Source organism: Heterodontus francisci, chromosome 10 (genome assembly GCF_036365525.1).
Source record: "Heterodontus francisci isolate sHetFra1 chromosome 10, sHetFra1.hap1, whole genome shotgun sequence".
Classification (NCBI taxonomy): Eukaryota; Metazoa; Chordata; class Chondrichthyes; order Heterodontiformes; family Heterodontidae; genus Heterodontus; species Heterodontus francisci.
This window is the reverse complement of record NC_090380.1, coordinates 124,234,085-124,258,793: the sequence shown is the minus strand read 5'-3', so window position 1 is coordinate 124,258,793 and position 24,709 is coordinate 124,234,085.

Genomic DNA, 24,709 nt, shown 5'->3' with positions numbered 1-24,709 from the left:
TTAGTTTAGTGCTGGAGTCACTGATATTACAGTCTTTCTCTATTAGATTAGTGCTGGAGTCACTGATATTACAGTCTTTCTCTATTAGATTAGTGCTGGAGTCACTGATATTACAGCCTCTCTCTAATAGATAATTGCTGGAGTCACTGATATTACAGTCTTACTCTATTAGATTAGTGCTGGAGTCAATGATATTACAGCCTCTCTCTATTAGCTTATTGCTGGAGTCACTGATATTACAGTCTTTCTCTATTAGTTTAGTGCTGGAGTCACTGATATTACAGTCTTTCTCTATTAGATTCGTGCTGGAGTCACTGATATAACAGTCTTTCTCAATTAGATTAGGGCTGGAGTCACTGATATTACAGCCTCTCTCTATTAGCTTCGTGCTGGAGTCACGGATATTACAGTCTTTCTCTGTTCGATTAGTGCTGTAGTCACAGATATTACAGCCTCTCTCTATTAGATTAGTGCTGGAGTCACTGATATTACATCTTTCTCGTTTAGATTAGTTCTGGAGTCACTGATATTACAGTCTTTCTCTATTTGATTAGTGCTGGAGTCACTGATACTACAGCCTTTCTCTATTAGATTATTGCTGGAGTCACTGATATTACAGCCTCTCTCTATTAGATTAATGCTGGAGTCACTGATATTACAGCCTCTCTCTATTAGCTTCGTGCTGGAGTCACTGATATTACAGTCTTTCTCTGTTAGATTAGTGCTGTAGTCACTGATATTACAGACTCTCTCTATTAGATTAGTGCTGGAGTCACTGATATTACATCTTTCTCGATTAGATTAGTGCTGGAGTCACTGATATTACAGTCTTTCTCTGTTAGATTAGTGCTGGATTTACTTATATTACAGTCTCTCTCTATTAGATTAGTGCTGAAGTCTGAGATATTACAGTCTCTCTCTATTAGATTAGTGCTGGATTCACTGATATTACAGTCTCTCTCTATTAGATTAGTGCTGGAGTCACTGATTAAACAGTCTCTCTCGGTAAGATTAGTGCTGGAGTCACTGATATTAGAGTCTTTCTCCATTAGATTAGTGCTGGAGTCACTGATATAACAGTCTTTCTCTATTAGCTTAGGGCTGGAGTCACTGATATTACATTCGTTCTCTATTAGATTAGTGCTGGAGTCACTGATATTACAATCTTTCTCTGTTAGTTTTGTGCTGGAGTCACTGATATTACTGTCTTTCTCTGTTAGATTATTTTTGGTCACTGATATCACAGTCTTTCTCTTTTAGATTATTGCTGGAGTCACTGATCTTACAGTCTTTCTCTATTAGATTAGTGCTGGAGTCACTGATATTACAGCCTCTCTCTATTAGATTATTGCTGGAGTCACTGATATTACAGTCTTACTCTATTAGAAAAGTGCTGGAGTCACTGATATTACAGCCTCTCTCTATTAGCTTAGTGCTGGAGTCACTGATATTACTGTCTTTCTCTATTAGATTAGTGCTGGAGTCACTGATATTACAGTCTTTCTCTATTAGATTAGTGCTGGAGTCACTGATATTACAGTCTTTCTCTATTAGATTAGTGCTGGAGTCACTGATATTACAGTCTTTCTCTATTAGATTAGTGCTGGAGTCACTGATATTACAGTCTTTCTCTATTAGATTAGTGCTGGAGTCACTGATATTACTGTCTTTCTCTATTAGATTAGTGCTGGAGTCACTGATATTACAGTCTTTCTCTATTAGATTAGTGCTGGAGTCACTGATATTACAGTCTTTCTCTATTAGATTAGTGCTGGAGTCACTGATATTACAGTCTTTCTCTATTAGATTAGTGCTGGAGTCACTGATATTACAGTCTTTCTCTATTAGATTAGTGCTGGAGTCACTGATATTACAGTCTTTCTCTATTAGATTAGTGCTGGAGTCACTGATATTACAGTCTTTCTCTATTAGATTAGTGCTGGAGTCACTGATCTTAAAGTCTTTCTCTATTAGATTAGTGCTGGAGTCACTGATATTACTGTCTTTCTCTATTAGATTAGTGCTGGAGTCACTGATATTACAGTCTTTCTCTATTAGATTAGTGCTGGAGTCACTGATATTACAGTCTTTCTCTATTAGATTAGTGCTGGAGTCACTGATATTACAGTCTTTCTCTATTAGATTAGTGCTGGAGTCTCTGATATTAGAGTCTTTCTCTATTAGATTAGTGCTGGAGTCACTGATATTACAGTCTTTCTCTATTAGATTAGTGCTGGAGTCACTGATATTACAGTCTTTCTCTATTAGATTAGTGCTGGAGTCACTGATCTTAAAATCTTTCTCTATTAGATTAGTGCTGGAGTCACTGATATTACAGTCTTTCTCTATTAGATTAGTGCTGGAGTCACTGATATTACAGTCTTTCTCTATTAGATTAGTGCTGGAGTCACTGATATTACAGCCTCTCTGTATTAGATTATTGCTGGAGTCACTGATATTACAGTCTTACTCCATTAGATTAGTGCTGGATCACTGATATAACAGTCTTTCTCTATCAGATTAGGGCTGGAGTCACTGATATTACAGTCTTTCTCTATTAGATTAGTGCTGGAGACACTGATATTACAATCTTTCTCTATTAGATTAGTGCTGGAGTCACTGATATTACTGTCTTTCTCTGTTAGATTATTGCTGGAGTCACTGATCTTACAGTCTTTCTCTATTAGATTAGTGCTGGAGTCACTGATATTACAGTCTCTCTATTAGATTAGTGCTGGAGTCACTGATATTACAGTCTTACTCTTTTAGATTACTGCTGGAGTCACTGATATTACTGTCTTTCTCTATTAGATTAGTGCTGGAGTCACTGATATTACAGTCTTTCTCTATTAGATTAGTGCTGGAGTCACTGATATTACAATCTTTCTCTATTAGATTAGTGCTGGAATCACTGATATCACAGTCTTTCTCTTTTAGATTATTGCTGGAGTCACTGATCTTACAGTCTTTCTCTATTAGATTAGTGCTGGAGTCACTGATATTACAGTCTTTCTCTATTAGATTAGTGCTGGAGTCACTGATATTACAGTCTTTCTCTATTAGATTAGTGCTGGAGTCACTGATCTTACAGTCTTTCTCTATTAGATTAGTGCTGGAGTCACTGATATTACTGCCTCTCTCTATTAGATTATTGCTGGAGTCACTGATATTACAGTCTTACTCTATTAGAAAAGTGCTGGAGTCACTGATATTACAGCCTCTCTCTATTGGCTTAGTGCTGGAGTCACTGATATTACAGTCTTTCTCTCTTAGATTAGTGCTGGAGTCACTGATATTACAGTCTTTCTCTATTAGATTAGTGCTGCAGTCACTGATATAACAGTCTTTCTCTATTAGATTAGTGCTGGAGTCACTGATATTACTGTCTTTCTCTATTAGATTAGTGCTGGAGTCACTGATATTACAATCTTTCTCTATTAGATTAGTGCTGGAGTCACTGATATTACTGTCTTTCTCTGTTAGATTATTTTTGGTCTCTGATATCACAGTCTTACTCTTTTAGATTACTGCTGGAGTCACTGATATTACAGTCTCTATTAGATTAGTGCTGGAGTCACTGATATTACAGTCTTTCTCTATTAGATTAGTGCTGGAGTCACTGATATTACAGTCTTTCTCTATTAGATTAGTGCTGGAGTCACTGATATTACAGTCTTTCTCTATTAGATTAGTGCTGGAGTCACTAATATTACAGTCTTACTCTATTAGCTTAGTGCTAGAGTCACTGATATTGCAGCCTCTCTCTATTAGATTAGTGCTGGAGGCACTGATATTACAGTCTTTCTCTATTAGATTAGTGCTGGAGTCACTGATATTACAGTCTTTCTCTATTAGATTAGTGCTGGAGTCACTGATATTACAGTCTTTCTCTATTAGATTAGTGCTGGAGTCACTGATATTACAGTCTTTCTCTATTAGATTAGTGCTGGAGTCACTGATATTACAGTCTTTCTCTATTAGATTAGTGCTGGAGTCACTGATCTTAAAGTCTTTCTCTATTAGATTAGTGCTGGAGTCACTGATATTACTGTCTTTCTCTATTAGATTAGTGCTGGAGTCACTGATATTACAGTCTTTCTCTATTAGATTAGTGCTGGAGTCACTGATATTACAGTCTTTCTCTATTAGATTAGTGCTGGAGTCACTGATATTACAGTCTTTCTCTATTAGATTAGTGCTGGAGTCTCTGATATTAGAGTCTTTCTCTATTAGATTAGTGCTGGAGTCACTGATATTACTGTCTTTCTCTATTAGATTAGTGCTGGAGTCACTGATATTACAGTCTTTCTCTATTAGATTAGTGCTGGAGTCACTGATATTACAGTCTTTCTCTATTAGATTAGTGCTGGAGTCACTGATATTACAGTCTTTCTCTATTAGATTAGTGCTGGAGTCTCTGATATTAGAGTCTTTCTCTATTAGATTAGTGCTGGAGTCACTGATATTACAGTCTTTCTCTATTAGATTAGTGCTGGAGTCACTGATATTACAGTCTTTCTCTATTAGATTAGTGCTGGAGTCACTGATCTTAAAATCTTTCTCTATTAGATTAGTGCTGGAGTCACTGATATTACAGTCTTTCTCTATTAGATTAGTGCTGGAGTCACTGATATTACAGTCTTTCTCTATTAGATTAGTGCTGGAGTCACTGATATTACAGCCTCTCTGTATTAGATTATTGCTGGAGTCACTGATATTACAGTCTTACTCCATTAGATTAGTGCTGGATCACTGATATAACAGTCTTTCTCTATCAGATTAGGGCTGGAGTCACTGATATTACAGTCTTTCTCTATTAGATTAGTGCTGGAGTCACTGATATTACAGTCTTACTCTTTTAGATTACTGCTGGAGTCACTGATATTACTGTCTTTCTCTATTAGATTAGTGCTGGAGTCACTGATATTACAGTCTTTCTCTATTAGATTAGTGCTGGAGTCACTGATATTACAATCTTTCTCTATTAGATTAGTGCTGGAATCACTGATATCACAGTCTTTCTCTTTTAGATTATTGCTGGAGTCACTGATCTTACAGTCTTTCTCTATTAGATTAGTGCTGGAGTCACTGATATTACAGTCTTTCTCTATTAGATTAGTGCTGGAGTCACTGATATTACAGTCTTTCTCTATTAGATTAGTGCTGGAGTCACTGATCTTACAGTCTTTCTCTATTAGATTAGTGCTGGAGTCACTGATATTACTGCCTCTCTCTATTAGATTATTGCTGGAGTCACTGATATTACAGTCTTACTCTATTAGAAAAGTGCTGGAGTTACTGATATTACAGCCTCTCTCTATTGGCTTAGTGCTGGAGTCACTGATATTACAGTCTTTCTCTCTTAGATTAGTGCTGGAGTCACTGATATTACAGTCTTTCTCTATTAGATTAGTGCTGCAGTCACTGATATAACAGTCTTTCTCTATTAGATTAGTGCTGGAGTCACTGATATTACTGTCTTTCTCTATTAGATTAGTGCTGGAGTCACTGATATTACAATCTTTCTCTATTAGATTAGTGCTGGAGTCACTGATATTACTGTCTTTCTCTGTTAGATTATTTTTGGTCTCTGATATCACAGTCTTACTCTTTTAGATTACTGCTGGAGTCACTGATATTACAGTCTCTATTAGATTAGTGCTGGAGTCACTGATATTACAGTCTTTCTCTATTAGATTAGTGCTGGAGTCACTGATATTACAGTCTTTCTCTATTAGATTAGTGCTGGAGTCACTGATATTACAGTCTTTCTCTATTAGATTAGTGCTGGAGTCACTAATATTACAGTCTTACTCTATTAGCTTAGTGCTAGAGTCACTGATATTGCAGCCTCTCTCTATTAGATTAGTGCTGGAGGCACTGATATTACAGTCTTTCTCTATTAGATTAGTGCTGGAGTCACTGATATTACAGTCTTTCTCTATTAGATTAGTGCTGGAGTCACTGATATTACAGTCTTTCTCTATTAGATTAGTGCTGGAGTCACTGATATTACAGTCTTTCTCTATTAGATTAGTGCTGGAGTCACTGATATTACAGTCTTTCTCTATTAGATTAGTGCTGGAGTCACTGATCTTAAAGTCTTTCTCTATTAGATTAGTGCTGGAGTCACTGATATTACAATCTTTCTCTATTAGATTAGTGCTGGAGGCACTGATATTACAGTCTTTCTCTATTAGATTAGTGCTGGAGTCACTGATCTTAAAGTCTTTCTCTATTAGATTAGTGCTGGAGTCACTGATATTACAGTCTTTCTCTATTAGATTAGTGCTGGAGTCACTGATATTACAGTCTTTCTCTATTAGATTAGTGCTGGAGTCACTGATATTACAGTCTTACTCCATTAGATTAGTGCTGGATCACTGATATAACAGTCTTTCTCTATCAGATTAGGGCTGGAGTCACTGATATTACAGTCTTTCTCTATTAGATTAGTGCTGGAGTCACTGATATTACAATCTTTCTCTATTAGATTCGTGCTGGAGTCACTGATATTACTGTCTTTCTCTGTTAGATTATTTTTGGTCACTGATATCACAGTCTTTCTCTTTTAGATTATTGCTGGAGTCACTGATCTTACAGTCTTTCTCTATTAGATTAGTGCTGGAGTTACTGATATTACAGTCTTTCTCGAATGGATTAGTGCTGGAGTCACTGATATTACAGCCTCTATTAGATTAGTGCTGGAGTCACTGATATTACAGCGTCTATTAGATTAGTGCTGGAGTCCCTGATATTACAGCCTCTCTCTATTAGCTTCGTGCTGGAGTCACTGATATTACAGTCTTTCTCTCTTATATTAGTGCTGGAGTCACTGATATTACAGTCTTTCTCTGTTTGATTAGTGCTGGAGTCACTGATACTACAGCCTTTCTCTATTAGATTATTGCTGGATTCACTGATATTACAGCCTCTCTCTATTAGATGATTGCTGGAGTCACTGATATTACAGCCTCTCTCTGTCAGCTTCGTGCTGGAGTCACTGATATTACAGTCTTTCTCAGTTCGATTAGTGCTGTAGTCACTGATATCACAACCTCTCTCTATTAGATTAGTGCTGGAGTCACTGATATTACATCTTTCTCCATTAGATTAGTGCTGGAGTCACTGATATTACAGTCTTTCTCTATTAGATTAGTGCTGGATTTACTTATATTACAGTCTCTCTCTATTAGATTAGTGCTGAAGTCTGAGATATTACTGTCTCTCTCTATTAGATTAGTGCTGGATTCACTGATATTACAGTCTCTCTCTATTAGATTAGTGCTGGAGTCACTGATATTACAGTCTCTCTCTATTACATTAGTGCTGGAGTCACTGATATTAGAGTCTTTCTCCATTAGATTAGTGCTGGAGTCACTGATATAACAGTCTTTCTCCATTAGATTAGGGCTGGAGTCACTGATATTACAGCCTCTCTCTATTAGCTTCGTGCTGGAGTCACTGATATTACAATCTTTCTCTGTTCGATTAGTGCTGTAGTCACTGATATTACAGCCTCTCTCTATTAGATTAGTGCTGGAGTCACTGATATTACATCTTTCTCGATTAGATTAGTGCTGGAGTCACTGATATTACAGTCTTTCTCTATTTGATTAGTGCTGGAGTCACTGATACTACAGCCTTTCTCTATTAGATTATTGCTGGAGTCACTGATATTACAGCCTCTCTCTATTAGATTAGTGCTGGAGTCACTGATATTACAGCCTCTCTCTATTAGCTTCGTGCTGGTGTCACTGATATTACAGTCTTTCTCTGTTAGATTAGTACTGTAGTCACTGATATTACAGCCTCTCTCTATTAGATTGCTGCTGGAGTCACTGATATTACATCTTTCTCGCTTAGATTAGTGCTGGAGTCACTGATATTACAGTCTTTCTCTATTAGATTAGTGCTGGATTTACTTATATTACAGTCTCTCTCTATTAGATTAGTGCTGGATTCACTGATATTACAGTCTTTCTCTATTAGATTAGTGCTGGAGTCACTGATTAAACAGTCTCTCTCGGTAAGATTAGTGCTGGAGTCACTGATATTAGAGTCTTTCTCCATTAGATTAGTGCTGGAGTCACTGATATAACAGTCTTTCTCTATTAGATTAGTGCTGGAGTCACTGATATTACAATCTTTCTCTGTTAGATTAGTGCTGGAGTCACTGATATTACTGTCTTTCTCTGTTAGATTATTTTTGGTCACTGATATCACAGTCTTTCTCTTTTAGATTATTGCTGGAGTCACTGATCTTACTGTCTTTCTCTATTAGATTAGTGCTGGAGTCACTGATATTACAGCCTCTCTCTATTAGCTTAGTGCTGGAGTCACTGATATTACAGTCTTTCTCTCTTAGATTTGTGCTGGAGTCACTGATATTAAAGTCTTTCTCTATTAGATTAGTGCTGGAGTCACTGATATTACAGTCTTTCTCTATTAGATTAGTGCTGGAGTCACTGATATTACAGTCTTTCTCTATTAGATTAGTGCTGGAGTCACTGATATTACAGTCTTTCTCAATTAGATTAGTGCTGGAGTCACTGATATTACAGTCTTTCTCTATTAGATTAGTGCTGGAGTCACTGATATTACAGTCTTTCTCTATTAGATTAGTGCTGGAGTCACTGATATTACAGTCTTTCTCTATTAGATTAGTGCTGGAGTCACTGATATTACAGTCTTTCTCTATTAGATTAATGCTGGAGTCACTGATATTACAGTCTTTCTCTATTAGATTAGTGCTGGAGTCACTGATATTACAGTCTGTCTCTATTACATTAGTGCTGGAGTCACTGATATTACAGTCTTTCTCTATTAGATTATTGCCGGAGTCACTGATATTACAGCCTCTATCTATTAGATTAGAGCTGCAGTCATTGATATTACAGTCTTTCTCTATTAGATTAGTGCTGGAGTCACTGATATTACAGTGTCTCTCTATTAGATTAGTGCTGGAGCCACTGATATTACAGTCTTACTCTATTAGATTAGTGCCTGGAGTCACTGATATTACAGTCTTTCTCTATTAGATTAGTGCTGGAGTCACTGATATTACAGTCTTTCTCTATTAGATTATTGCCAGAGTCACTGATATTACAGCCTCTCTCTATTAGATTAGAGCTGAGTCATTGATATTACAGTCTTTCTCTGTTAGCTTAGTGCTGGAGTCACTGATATTACAGCCTTTCTCTATTAGATTGGTGCTGGAGTCACTAATATTACAGCCTCTCTCTATGAGATTATTGCTGGAGTCACTGATATTACAGTATTTCTCTATTAGATTAGTGCTGGAGTCACTGATATTACAGTCTTTCTCTATTAGATTAGTGCTGGTGTCACTGATGTTCAAGTCTTTCTCTCATAGATATGTGCTGGAGTTACTGATATTACAGTCTTTCTCGAATGGATTAGTGCTGGAGTCACTGATATTACAGCCTCTATTAGATTAGTGCTGGAGTCACTGATATTACAGTCTTTCTCTATTAGATTAATGCTGGAGTCACTGATATTACAGTCTTTCTCTATTAGATTAGTGCTGGAGTCACTGATATTACAGTCTGTCTCTATTACATTAGTGCTGGAGTCACTGATATTACAGTCTTTCTCTATTAGATTATTGCCGGAGTCACTGATATTACAGCCTCTATCTATTAGATTAGAGCTGCTTTCATTGATATTACAGTCTTTCTCTATTAGATTAGTGCTGGAGTCACTGATATTACAGTGTCTCTCCATTAGATTAGTGCTGGAGTCACTGATATTACAGTCTTTCTCTATTAGATTAATGCTGGAGTCACTGATATTACAGTCTTTCTCTATTAGATTAGTGCTGGAGTCACTGATATTACAGTCTGTCTCTATTACATTAGTGCTGGAGTCACTGATATTACAGTCTTTCTCTATTAGATTATTGCCGGAGTCACTGATATTACAGCCTCTATCTATTAGATTAGAGCTGCTGTCATTGATATTACAGTCTTTCTCTATTAGATTAGTGCTGGAGTCACTGATATTACAGTGTCTCTCTATTAGATTAGTGCTGGAGCCACTGATATTACAGTCTTACTCTATTAGATTAGTGCCTGGAGTCACTGATATTACAGTCTTTCTCTATTAGATTAGTGCTGGAGTCACTGATATTACAGTCTCTCTCTATTAGATTATTGCCGGAGTCACTGATATTACAGCCTCTCTCTATTAGATTAGAGCTGAGTCATTGATATTACAGTCTTTCTCTGTTAGCTTAGTGCTGGAGTCACTGATATTACAGCCTTTCTCTATTAGATTGGTGCTGGAGTCACTAATATTCCAGCCTCTCTCTATGTGATTATTGCTGGAGTCACTGATATTACAGTATTTATCTATTAGATTAGTGCTGGAGTCACTGATATTACAGTCTTTCTCTATTAGATTAGTGCTGGTGTCACTGATGTTCAAGTCTTTCTCTCATAGATTAGTGCTGGAGTTACTGATATTACAGTCTTTCTCGAATGGATTAGTGCTGGAGTCACTGATATTACAGCCTCTATTAGATTAGTGCTGGAGTCACTGATATTACAGTCTTTCTCTATTAGATTAATGCCGGAGTCACTGATATTACAGTCTTTCTCTATTAGATTAGTGCTGGAGTCACTGATATTACAGTCTGTCTCTATTACATTAGTGCTGGAGTCACTGATATTACAGTCTTTCTCTATTAGATTATTGCCGGAGTCACTGATATTACAGCCTCTATCTATTAGATTAGAGCTGCTGTCATTGATATTACAGTCTTTCTCTATTAGATTAGTGCTGGAGTCACTGATATTACAGTGTCTCTCTATTAGATTAGTGCTGGAGCCAATGATATTACAGTCTTACTCTATTAGATTAGTGCCTGGAGTCACTGATATTACAGTCTTTCTCTAATAGATTAGTGCTGGAGTCACTGATATTACAGTCTTTCTCTATTAGATTATTGCCGGAGTCACTGATATTACAGCCTCTCTCTATTAGATTAGAGCTGCTGTCATTGATATTACAGTCTTTCTCTGTTAGCTTAGTGCTGGAGTCACTGATATTACAGCCTTTCTATATTAGATTGGTGCTGGAGTCACTAATATTACAGCCTCTCTCTATGAGATTATTGCTGGAGTCACTGATATTACAGTATTTCTCTATTAGATTAGTGCTGGTGTCACTGATTTTACAGTCTTTCTATATTAGATTAGTGCTGGAGTCACTGATATTACAGTGTCTCTCTATTAGATTAGTGCTGGAGCCACTGATATTACAGTCTTACTCTATTAGATTAGTGCCTGGAGTCACTGATATTACAGTCTTTCTCTATTAGATTAGTGCTGGAGTCACTGATATTACAGTCTTTCTCTATTAGATTATTGCCGGAGTCACTGATATTACAGCCTCTCTCTATTAGATTAGAGCTGCTGTCATTGATATTACAGTCTTTCTCTATTAGCTTAGTGCTGGAGTCACTGATATTACAGCCTCCCTCTGTGAGCTTAGTGCTGGAGTCACTGATATTACAGCCTTTCTCTATTAGATTGGTGCTGGAGTCACTAATATTACAGCCTCTCTCTATGAGATTATTGCTGGAGTCACTGATATTACAGTATTTCTCTATTAGATTAGTGCTGGTGTCACTGATTTTACAGTCTTTCTCTATTAGATTAGTGCTGGAGTCACTTATATTACAGTCTTCCTCTATTAGATTAGTGCTGGAGTCACTGATATGACAGTCTTTCTATTTGATTAGTGCTGGAGTCACTGATACTACAGTATTTCTCTATTAGATTAGTGCTGGTGTCACTGATATTACAGTCTTTCTCTTTTAGATTACTGCTGGAGTCACTGATATTACAGTCTTTCTCGATTAGATTATTGCTGGAGTCACTGATATTACAGTCTTTCTATTTGATTAGTGCTGGAGTCACTGATATTACAGTCTTTCTCTATTAGATTAGTGCTGGAGTCACTGATATTACAGCCTCTCTCTATTAGATTATTTTTGGAGTCACTGATATTGCAGTCTTTCTCTATTAGATTAGTGCTGGTGTCACTGATATTACAGTCGCTCTCTATTAGATTAGTGCAGGAGTCACTGATATTACAGCCTCTCTCTATTAGCTTAGTGCTGGAGTCACTGATATTACAGTCTGTCTCTATTGGATTAGTACGGGAGTCACTGATATTACAGTCTTTATCTTTTAGATTATTGCTGGAGTCACTGATATTACAGCCTCTCTCTATTAGATTAGTGCTGGAGTCTGATATTACAGTCTTTCTCCATTAGATTAGTGCTGGATTCACCGATATTACAGACTCTCTCTATTAGATTAGTGCTGAAGTCTATGATATTACAGTCTCTCTCTATTAGATTAATGCTGGAGTCACTGATATTACAGCCTCTCTTTATTAGATTAGTGCTGGAGTCACTGATATTACAGTCATTCTCTATTACATTAGTGCTGGAGTCACTGATTTTACAGCCTCTCTCTATTAGATTAGTGCTGGACTCACTGATATTACAGTCTTTCTCTATTAGCTTAGTGCTGCAGTCACTTATATTACAGCCTTTCTCTATTAGCTTAGTGCTGGAGTCACTAATATTACAGTCTTTCTCGATTAGATTAGTGCTGGAGTCACTGATATTAAAATCTTTCTCTATTAGATTAGTGCTGGAGTCACTGATATTAGAGTCTTTCTCTATTAGATTACTGCTGGAGTCACTGATATTACAGTCTTTCTCGATTAGATTAGTGCTGGAGTCACTGATATTAAAATCTTTCTCTATTAGATTAGTGCTGGAGTCACTGATATTACAGCCTCTCTCTGTTAGATTATTGCTGGAGTCACTGATATTACAGTCTTTCTCTATTAGATTAGTGCTGGAGTCACTGATATTACAGTCTTTCTATTTGATTAGTGCTGGAGTCACTGATATTACAGTCTTTCTCTATTAGATTAGTGCTGGATTCACTGATATTACAGTCTTTCTCTATTAGATTAGTGCTGGAGTCACTGATATTACAGCCTTTCTATTTGATTAGTGCTGGAGTCACTGATATTACAGTCTTTCTCCATTAGATTAGTGCTGGAGTCACTGATATAACAGTCTTTCTCTATTAGATTAGGGCTGGAGTCACTGATATTACAGCCTCTCTCTATTAGCTTCGTGCTGGAGTCACTGATATTACATCTTTCTCGATTAGATTAGTGCTGGAGTCACTGATATTACAGTCTTTCTCTATTTGATTAGTGCTGGAGTCACTGATACTACAGCCTTTCTCTATTAGATTATTGCTGGAGTCACTGATATTGCAGCCTCTCTCTATTAGATTAGTGCTGGAGTCACTGATATTACAGCCTCTCTCTATTAGCTTCGTGCTGGAGTCACTGATATTACAGTCTTTCTCTGTTAGATTAGTGCTGTAGTCACTGATATTACAGCCTCTCTCTATTAGATTAGTTCTGGAGTCACTGATATTACAGTCTTTCTCTATTTGATTAGTGCTGGAGTCACTGATACTACAGCCTTTCTCTATTAGATTATTGCTGGAGTCACTGATATTGCAGCCTCTCTCTATTAGATTAGTGCTGGAGTCACTGATATTACAGCCTCTCTCTATTAGCTTCGTGCTGGAGTCACTGATATTACAGTCTTTCTCTGTTAGATTAGTGCTGTAGTCACTGATATTACAGCCTCTCTCTATTAGATTAGTGCTGGAGTCACTGATATTACATCTTTCTCGATTTGATTAGTGCTGGAGTCACTGATATTACAGTCTTTCTCTATTAGATTAGTGCTGGAGTCACTGATATTACAGTCTTTCTCTATTTGATTAGTGCTGGTGTCACTGATGTTCCAGTCTTTCTCTCATAGATTAGAGCTGGAGTTACTGATATTACAGTCTTTCTCGAATGGATTAGTGCTGGAGTCACTGATATTACAGCCTCTATTAGATTAGTGCTGCAGTCACTGATATTACAGCCTCTATTAGATTAGTGCTGGAGTCCCTGATATTTAGCCTCTCTCTATTAGATTAGTACTGGAGTCACTGATATCACAGTCTTTCTCTATTAGATTAGTGCTGGAGTCACTGATATTACAGCCTCTATTAGATTAGTGCTGCAGTCACTGATATTACAGCCTCTATTAGATTAGTGCTGGAATCCCTGATATTTAGCCTCTCTCTATTAGATTAGTACTGGAGTCACTGATATCACAGTCTTTCTCTATTAGTTTAGTGCTGGAGTCACTGATACTACAGCCTTTCTCTATTAGATTATTGCTGGAGTCACTGATATTACAGCCTCTCTCTATTAGATTAGTGCTGGTCGCTGATATTCCGGTCTTTCTCTATTAGATTATTGCTGGAGTCACTGATATTACAGCCTCTCTCTATTAGCTTCGTGCTGGAGTCACTGATATTACAGTCTTTCTCTGTTCGATTAGTGCTGTAGTCACTGATATTACAGCCTCTCTCTTTTAGATTAGTGCTCGAGTCACTGATATTACATCTTTCTCGATTAGATTAGTGCTGGAGTCACTGATATTACAGTCTTTCTCTATTTGATTAGTGCTGGAGGCACTGATACTACAGCCTTTCTCTATTAGATTATTGCTGGATTTACTGATATTACAGCCTCTCTCTATTAGCTTCGTGCTGGATTCACTGATATTACAGTCTTTCTCTGTTAGATTAGTGCCGTAGTCACTGATATTACAGCCTCTCTCTATTAGATTAGTGCTGGAGTCACTGATATTACATCTTTCTCGATTAGATTAGTGCTGGAGTCTCTGATATTACAGTGTTTCTCTATTAGATTGGTGCTGGATTTTCTTATATTACAGTCTCTCTCTATTAGATTAGTGCTGAAGTCTGAGATATTACAGTCTCTCTCTATTAGATTAGTGCTGGATTCACTGATATTACAGTCTCTCTCTATTAGATTAGTGCTGGAGTGACTGATATTACAGTCTCTCTCGGTAAGATTAGTGCTGGAGTCACTGATATTAGAGTCTTTCTCTATTAGATTACTGCTGGAGTCACTGATATTACAGTCTTTCTCGATTAGATTAGTGCTGGAGTCACTGATATTACAGTCTTTCTCTATTAGATTAGTGCTGGAGTCACTGATATTACAGCCTCTCTCTGTTAGATTATTGCTGGAGTCACTGATATTACAGTCTTTCTCTATTAGATTAGTGCTGGAGTCACTGATATTACAGTCTTTCTATTTGATTAGTGCTGGAGTCACTGATATTACAGTCTTTCTCTATTAGATTAGTGCTGGATTCACTGATATTACAGTCTTTCTCTATTAGATTAGTGCTGGAGTCACTGATATTACAGCCTTTCTATTTGATTAGTGCTGGAGTCACTGATATTACAGTCTTTCTCCATTAGATTAGTGCTGGAGTCACTGATATAACAGTCTTTCTCTATTAGATTAGGGCTGGAGTCACTGATATTACAGCCTCTCTCTATTAGCTTCGTGCTGGAGTCACTGATATTACATCTTTCTCGATTAGATTAGTGCTGGAGTCACTGATATTACAGTCTTTCTCTATTTGATTAGTGCTGGAGTCACTGATACTACAGCCTTTCTCTATTAGATTATTGCTGGAGTCACTGATATTGCAGCCTCTCTCTATTAGATTAGTGCTGGAGTCACTGATATTACAGCCTCTCTCTATTAGCTTCGTGCTGGAGTCACTGATATTACAGTCTTTCTCTGTTAGATTAGTGCTGTAGTCACTGATATTACAGCCTCTCTCTATTAGATTAGTGCTGGAGTCACTGATATTACAGTCTTTCTCTATTTGATTAGTGCTGGAGTCACTGATACTACAGCCTTTCTCTATTAGATTATTGCTGGAGTCACTGATATTGCAGCCTCTCTCTATTAGATTAGTGCTGGAGTCACTGATATTACAGCCTCTCTCTATTAGCTTCGTGCTGGAGTCACTGATATTACAGTCTTTCTATGTTAGATTAGTGCTGTAGTCACTGATATTACAGCCTCTCTCTATTAGATTAGTGCTGGAGTCACTGATATTACATCTTTCTCGATTAGATTAGTGCTGGAGTCACTGATATTACAGTCTTTCTCTATTAGATTAGTGCTGGATTTACTTATATTACAGTCTCTCTCTATTAGATTAGTGCTGAAGTCTGAGATATTACAGTCTCTTTCTATTAGTTTAGTGCTGGATTCACTGATATTACAGTCTCTCTCTATTAGATTAGTGCTGGAGACACTGATTAAACAGTCTCTCTCGGGAAGATTAGTGCTGGAGTCACTGATATTAGAGTCTTTCTCCATTAGATTAGTGCTGGAGTCACTGATATAACAGTCTTTCTCTATTAGATTAGGGCTGGAGTCACTGATATTACAGTCTTTCTCTATTAGATTAGTGCTGGAGTCACTGATATTACAATCTTTCTCTGTTAGATTAGTGCTGGAGTCACTGATATTACTGTCTTTCTCTGTTAGATTATTTTTGGTCACTGATATCACAGTCTTTCTCTTTTAGATTATTGCTGGAGTCACTGATCTTACAGTCTTTCTCTATTAGATTAGTGCTGGAGTCACTGATATTACAGCCTCTCTCTATTAGATTATTGCTGGAGTCACTGATATTACAGTCTTACTCTATTAGAATAGTGCTGGAGTCACTGATATTACAGACTCTCTCTATTAGCTTAGTGCTGGAGTCACTGATATTACATTCTTTCTCTATTAGATTAGTGCTGGAGTCACTGATATTACAGTCTTTCTCTATTAGATTAGTGCTGGAGTCACTGATATTACAGTCTTTCTCTATTAGATTAGTGCTGGAGTCACTGATATTACAGTCTTTCTCTATTAGATCAGTGCTGGAGTCACTGATATTACAGTCTTTCTCTATTAGATTAGTGCTGGAGTCACTGATATTACAGTCTTTCTCTATTAGATTAGTGCTGGAGTCACTGATATTACAGTCTTTCTCTATTATAGTGCTGGAGTCACTGATATTACAGTCTTTCTCTATTAGATTAGTGCTGGAGTAACTGATCTTAAAGTCTTTCTCTATTAGATTAGTGCTGGAGTCACTGATATTACAATCTTTCTCTATTAGATTAGTGCTGGAGTCACTGATATTACAGTCTTTCTCTATTAGATTAGTGCTGGAGTCACTGATATTACAGCCTCTCTGTATTAGATTATTGCTGGAGTCACTGATATTACAGTCTTACTCCATTAGATTAGTGCTGGAGTCACTGATATAACAGTCTTTCTCTATTAGATTAGGGCTGGAGTCACTGATATTACAGTCTTTCTCTATTAGATTAGTGCTGGAGTCACTGATATTACAATCTTTCTCTATTAGATTAGTGCTGGATTCACTGATATTACTGTCTTTCTCTGTTAGATTATTTTTGGTCACTGATATCACGGTCTTTCTCTTTTAGATTATTGCTGGAGTCACTGATCTTACAGTCTTTCTCTATTAGATTAGTGCTGGAGTCACTGATATTAGAGTCTTTCTCCATTAGATTAGTGCTGGAGTCACTGATATTACAGTCTTTCTCTGTTCGATTAGTGCTGTAGTCACTGATATAACAGCCTCTCTCTATTAGATTAGTGCTGGAGTCACTGATTTTACATCTTTCTCGATTAGATTAGTGCTGGAGTCACTGATACTACAGCCTTTCACTATTAGATTATTGCTGGAGTCACTGATATTGCAGCCTCTCTCTATTAGATTAGTGCTGGAGTCACTGATATTACAGCCTCTCTCTATTAGCTTCGTGCTGGAGTCACTGATATTACAGTCTTTCTCTGTTAGATTAGTGCTGTAGTCACTGATATTACAGCCTCTCTCTATTAGATTAGTGCTGGAGTCACTGATATTACATCTTTCTCGATTAGATTAGTGCTGGAGTCACTGATATTACAGTCTTTAAGATTAGTGCTGGATTTACTTATATTACAGTCTCTCTCTATTAGATTAGTGCTGAAGTCTGAGATATTACAGTCTCTCTCTATTAGATTAGTGCGGGATTCACTGATATTACAGTCTCTCTCTATTAGATTAGTGCTGGAGACACTGATTAAACAGTCTCTCTCGGTAAGATTAGTGCTGGAGTCACTGATATTAGAGTCTTTCTCCACTAGATTATTGCTGGAGTCACTGATATAACAGTCTTTCTCTATTAGATTAGGGCTGGAGTCACTGATATTACAGTCTTTCTCTATTAGATTAGTGCTGGAGTCACTGATATTACAATCTTTCTCTGTTAGATTAGTGCTGGAGTCACTGATATTACTGTCTTTCTCTGTTAGATTATTTTTGGTCACTGATATCACAGTCTTTCTATTTTAGATTATTGCTGGAGTCACTGATCTTACAGTCTTTCTCTATTAGATTAGTGCTGGAGTCACTGATATTGCAGCCTCTCTCTATTAGATTATTGCTGGAGTCACTGATATTACAGTCTTACTCTATTAGAATAGTGCTGGAGTCACTGATATTACAGCCTCTCTCTATTAGCTTAGTGCTGGAGTCACTGATATTACAGTCTTTCTCTCTTAGATTAGTGCTGGAGTCACTGATATTAGTCTTTCTCTATTAGATTAGTGCTGGAGTCACTGATATTACAGTCTTTCTCTATTAGATTAGTGCTGGAGTCACTGATATTACTGTCTTTCTCTATTAGATTAGTGCTGGAGTCACTGATATTACAGTCTTTCTCTATTAGATTAGTGCTGGAGTCACTGATATTACAGTCTTTCTCTATTAGATTAGTGCTGGAGTCACTGATATTACAGTCTTTCTCTATTAGATTAGTGCTGGAGTCACTGATATTACAGTCTTTCTCTATTAGATTAGTGCTGGAGTCACTGATATTACAGTCTTTCTCTATTATAGTGCTGGAGTCACTGATATTACAGTCTTTCTCTATTAGATGAGTGCTGGAGTCACTGATCTTAAAGTCTTTCTCTATTAGATTAGTGCTGGAGTCACTGATATTACAGTCTTTCTCTATTAGATTAGTGCTGGTGTCACTGATATTACAGTCTTTCTCTATTAGATTAGTGCTGGAGTCACTGATATTACAGCCTCTCTGTATTAGATTATTGCTGGAGTCACTGATATTACAGTCTTACTCCATTAGATTAGTGCTGGAGTCAGTGATATAACAGTCTTTCTCTATTAGATTAGGGCTGGAGTCACTGATATTACAGTCTTACTCTATTAGATTAGTGCTGGAGTCACTGATATTACAATCTTTCTCTATTAGATTAGTGCTGGAGTCACTGATATTACTGTCTTTCTCTGTTAGATTATTTTTGGTCACTGATATCACAGTCTTACTCTTTTAGATTACTGCTGGAGTCACTGATATTACAGTCTTTATTAGATTAGTGCTGGAGTCACTGATATTACAGTCTTTCTCTATTAGATTAGTGCTGGAGTCACTGATATTACAGTCTTTCTCTATTAGATTTGTGCTGGAGTCACTGATATTACAGTCTTTCTCTATTAGATCAGTGCTGGAGTCACTGATATTACAGTCTTTCTCTACTATAGTGCTGGAGTCACTGATATTACAGTCTTTCTCTATTAGATTAGTGCTGGAGTCACTGATCTTAAAGTCTTTCTCTATTAGATTAGTGCTGGAGTCACTGATATTACAGTCTTTCTCTATTAGATTAGTGCTGGAGTCACTGATATTACAGTCTTTCTCTATTAGATTAGTGCTGGAGTCACTGATATTACAGCCTCTCAGTATTAGATTATTGCTGGAGTCACTGATATTACAGTCTTACTCCATTAGATTAGTGCTGGAGTCACTGATATTACAATCTTTCTCTATTAGATTAGTGCTGGAGTCACTGATATTACTGTCTTTCTCTGTTAGATTATTTTTGGTCACTGATATCACAGTCTTTCTCTTTTAGATTATTGCTGGAGTCACTGATCTTACAGTCTTTCTCTATTAGATTAGTGCTGGAGTCACTGATATTACAGTCTTTCTCCATTAGATTAGTGCTGGAGTCACTGATATTACAGTCTTTCTCTATTAGATTAGTGCTGGAGTCACTGATATTACAGTCTCTCTATTTGATTAGTGCTGGAGTCACTGATATTACAGTCTTTCTCTATTATAGTGCTGGAGTCACTGATATTACAGTCTTTCTCTATTAGATGAGTGCTGGAGTCACTGATCTTAAAGTCTTTCTCTATTAGATTAGTGCTGGAGTCACTGATATTACAGTCTTTCTCTATTAGATTAGTGCTGGAGTCACTGATATTACAGTCTTTCTCTATTAGATTAGTGCTGGAGTCACTGATATTACAGCCTCTCTGTATTAGATTATTGCTGGAGTCACTGATATTACAGTCTTACTCCATTAGATTAGTGCTGGAGTCAGTGATATAACAGTCTTTCTCTATTAGATTAGGGCTGGAGTCACTGATATTACAGTCTTACTCTATTAGATTAGTGCTGGAGTCACTGATATTACAATCTTTCTCTATTAGATTAGTGCTGGAGTCACTGATATTACTGTCTTTCTCTGTTAGATTATTTTTGGTCACTGATATCACAGTCTTACTCTTTTAGATTACTGCTGGAGTCACTGATATTACAGTCTTTATTAGATTAGTGCTGGAGTCACTGATATTACAGTCTTTCTCTATTAGATTAGTGCTGGAGTCACTGATATTACAGTCTTTCTCTATTAGATTAGTGCTGGAGTCACTGATATTACAGTCTTTCTCTATTAGATCAGAGCTGGAGTCACTGATATTACAGTCTTTCTCTATTATAGTGCTGGAGTCACTGATATTACACTCTTTCTCTATTAGATTAGTGCTGGAGTCACTGATCTTAAAGTCTTTCTCTATTAGATTAGTGCTGGAGTCACTGATATTACAGTCTTTCTCTATTAGATTAGTGCTGGAGTCACTGATATTACAGTCTTTCTCTATTAGATTAGTGCTGGAGTCACTGATATTACAGCCTCTCTGTATTAGATTATTGCTGGAGTCACTGATATTACAGTCTTACTCCATTAGATTAGTGCTGGAGTCACTGATATTACAGTCTTTCTCTATTAGATTAGTGCTGGAGTCACTGATATTACAGTCTTTCTCTATTAGATTAGTGCTGGAGTCACTGATATTACAGTCTTTCTCTATTAGATTAGTGCTGGAGTCACTGATATTACAGTCTCTCTATTTGATTAGTGCTGGAGTCACTGATATTACAGTCTTACTCTTTTAGATTACTGCTGGAGTCACTGATATTACAGTCTTTCTCTATTAGATTAGTGCTGGAGTCACTGATATTACAGTCTTTCTCTATTAGATTAGTGCTGGAGTCACTGATATTACAGTCTTTCTCTATTAGTTTAGTGTTGGAGTCACTGATGTTACAGTCTTTCTCTATTAGATTAGTGCTGGAGTCACTGATATTACAGTCTTTCTCTATTAGATTAGTGCTGGAGTCACTGATATTACAGTCTTTCTCTATTAGATTAGTGCTGGAGTCACTGATCTTACAGTCTTTCTCTATTAGATTAGTGCTGGAGTCACTGATATTACAGTCTTTCTCTATTAGATTAGTGCTGGAGTCACTGATATTACAGTCTTTCTCTATTAGATTAGTGCTGGAGTCACTGATATTACAGCCTCTCTCTAATAGATAATTGCTGGAGTCACTGATATTACAGTCTTACTCTATTAGATTAGTGCTGGAGTCACTGATATTACAGTCTCTCTCTATTAGCTTATTGCTGGAGTCACTGATATTACAGTCTTTCTCTATTAGCTTCGTGCTGGAGTCACTGATATTACAGTCTTTCTCTGTTCGATTAGTGCTGTAGTCACTGATATTACAGCCTCTCTCTATTAGATTAGTGCTGGAGTCACTGATATTACATCTTTCTCGATTAGATTAGTTCTGGAGTCACTGATATTACAGTCTTTCTCTATTAGATTAGTGCTGAATTCTGAGATATTACCGTCTCTCTCTATTAGATTAGTGCTGGATTCACTGATATTACAGTCTCTCTCTATTAGATTAGTGCTGGAGTCACTGATTAAACAGTCTCTCTCGGTAAGATTAGTGCTGGAGTCACTGATATTAGAGTCTTTCTCCATTAGATTAGTGCTGGAGTCACTGATATAACAGTCTTTCTCTATTAGATTAGGGCTGGAGTCACTGATATTACATTCGTTCTCTATTAGATTAGTGCTGGAGTCACTGATATTACAATCTTTCTCTGTTAGATTAGTGCTGGAGTCACTGATATTACTGTCTTTCTCTGTTAGATTATTTTTGGTCACTGATATCACAGTCTTTCTCTTTTAGATTATTGCTGGAGTCACTGATCTTACAGTCTTTCTCTATTAGATTAGTGCTGGAGTCACTGATATTACAGCCTCTCTCTATTAGATTATTGCTGGAGTCACTGATATTACAGTCTTACTCTATTAGAAAAGTGCTGGAGTCACTGATATTACAGCCTCTCTCTAATAGATAATTGCTGGAGTCACTGATATTACAGTCTTACTCTATTAGATTAGTGCTGGAGTCACTGATATTACAGTCTCTCTCTATTAGCTTATTGCTGGAGTCACTGATATTACAGTCTTTCTCTATTAGATTAGTGCTGGATTCACTGATATTACAGTCTTTCTCTATTAGATTAGTGCTGGAGTCACTGATATAACAGTCTTTCTCTATTAGATTAGGGCTGGAGTCACTGATATTACAGCCTCTCTCTATTAGCTTCGTGCTGGAGTCACTGATATTACATTCTTTCTCTGTTCGATTAGTGCTGTAGTCACTGATATTACAGCCTCTCTCTATTAGATTAGTGCTGGAGTCACTGATATTACATCTTTCTCGATTAGATTAGTTCTGGAGTCACTGATATTACAGTCTTTCTCTATTTGATTAGTGCTGGAGTCACTGATACTACAGCCTTTCTCTATTAGATTATTGCTGGAGTCACTGATATTACAGCCTCTCTCTATTAGATTAGTGCTGGATTCACTGATATTACAGCCTCTCTCTATTAGCTTCGTGCTGGAGTCACTGATATTACAGTCTTTCTCTGTTAGATTAGTGCTGTAGTCACTGATATTACAGCCTCTCTCTATTAGATTAGTGCTGGAGTCACTGATATTATATCTTTCTCGATTAGATTAGTGCTGGAGTCACTGATATTACAGTCTTTCTCTATTAGATTAGTGCTGGATTTACTTATATTGCAGTCTCTCTCTATTAGATTAGTGCTGAAGTCTGAGATATTACCGTCTCTCTCTATTAGATTAGTGCTGGATTCACTGATATTACAGTCTCTCTCTATTAGATTAGTGCTGGAGTCACTGATTAAACAGTCTCTCTCGGTAAGATTAGTGCTGGAGTCACTGATATTAGAGTCTTTCTCCATTAGATTAGTGCTGGAGTCACTGATATAACAGTCTTTCTCTATTAGATTAGGGCTGGAGTCACTGATATTACATTCGTTCTCTATTAGATTAGTGCTGGAGTCACTGATATTACAATCTTTCTCTGTTAGATTAGTGCTGGAGTCACTGATATTACTGTCTTTCTTTGTTAGATTATTTTTGGTCACTGATATCACAGTCTTTCTCTTTTAGATTATTGCTGGAGTCACTGATCTTACAGTCTTTCTCTATTAGATTAGTGCTGGAGTCACTGATATTACAGCCTCTCTCTATTAGATTATTGCTGGAGTCACTGATATTACAGTCTTACTCTATTAAAAAAGTGCTGGAGTCACTGATATTACAGCCTCTCTCTATTAGCTTAGTGCTGGAGTCACTGATATTACAGTCGTTCTCTCTTAGATTAGTGCTGGAGTCACTGATATTACAGTCTTTCTCTATTAGATTAATGCTGCAGTCACTGATATTACAGTCTTTCTCTATTAGATTAGTGCTGGAGTCACTGATATTACTGTCTTTCTCTATTGGATTAGTGCTGGAGTCACTGATATTACAGTCTTTCTCTATTAGATTAGTGCTGGAGTCACTGATATTACAGTCTTTCTCTATTAGATTAGTGCTGGAGTCACTGATATTACAGTCTTACTCTATTAGAATAGTGCTGGAGTCTCTGATATTAGAGTCTTTCTCTATTAGATTAGTGCTGGAGTCACTGATATTACAGTCTTTCTCTATTAGATTAGTGCTGGAGTCACTGATATTACAGTCTTTCTCTATTAGATTAGTGCTGGAGTCACTGATCTTAAAGTATTTCTCTATTAGATTAGTGCTGGAGTCACTGATATTACAGTCTTTCTCTATTAGATTAGTGCTGGAGTCACTGATATTACAGTCTTTCTCTATTAGATTAGTGCTGGAGTCACTGATATTACAGCCTCTCTGTATTAGATTATTGCTGGAGTCACTGATATTACAGTCTTACTCCATTAGATTAGTGCTGGATCACTGATATAACAGTCTTTCTCTATCAGATTAGGGCTGGAGTCACTGATATTACAGTCTTTCTCCATTAGATTAGTGCTGGAGTCACTGATATTACAATCTTTCTCTATTAGATTAGTGCTGGAGTCACTGATATTACTGTCTTTCTCTGTTAGATTATTGCTGGAGTCACTGATCTTACAGTCTTTCTCTATTAGATTAGTGCTGGAGTCACTGATA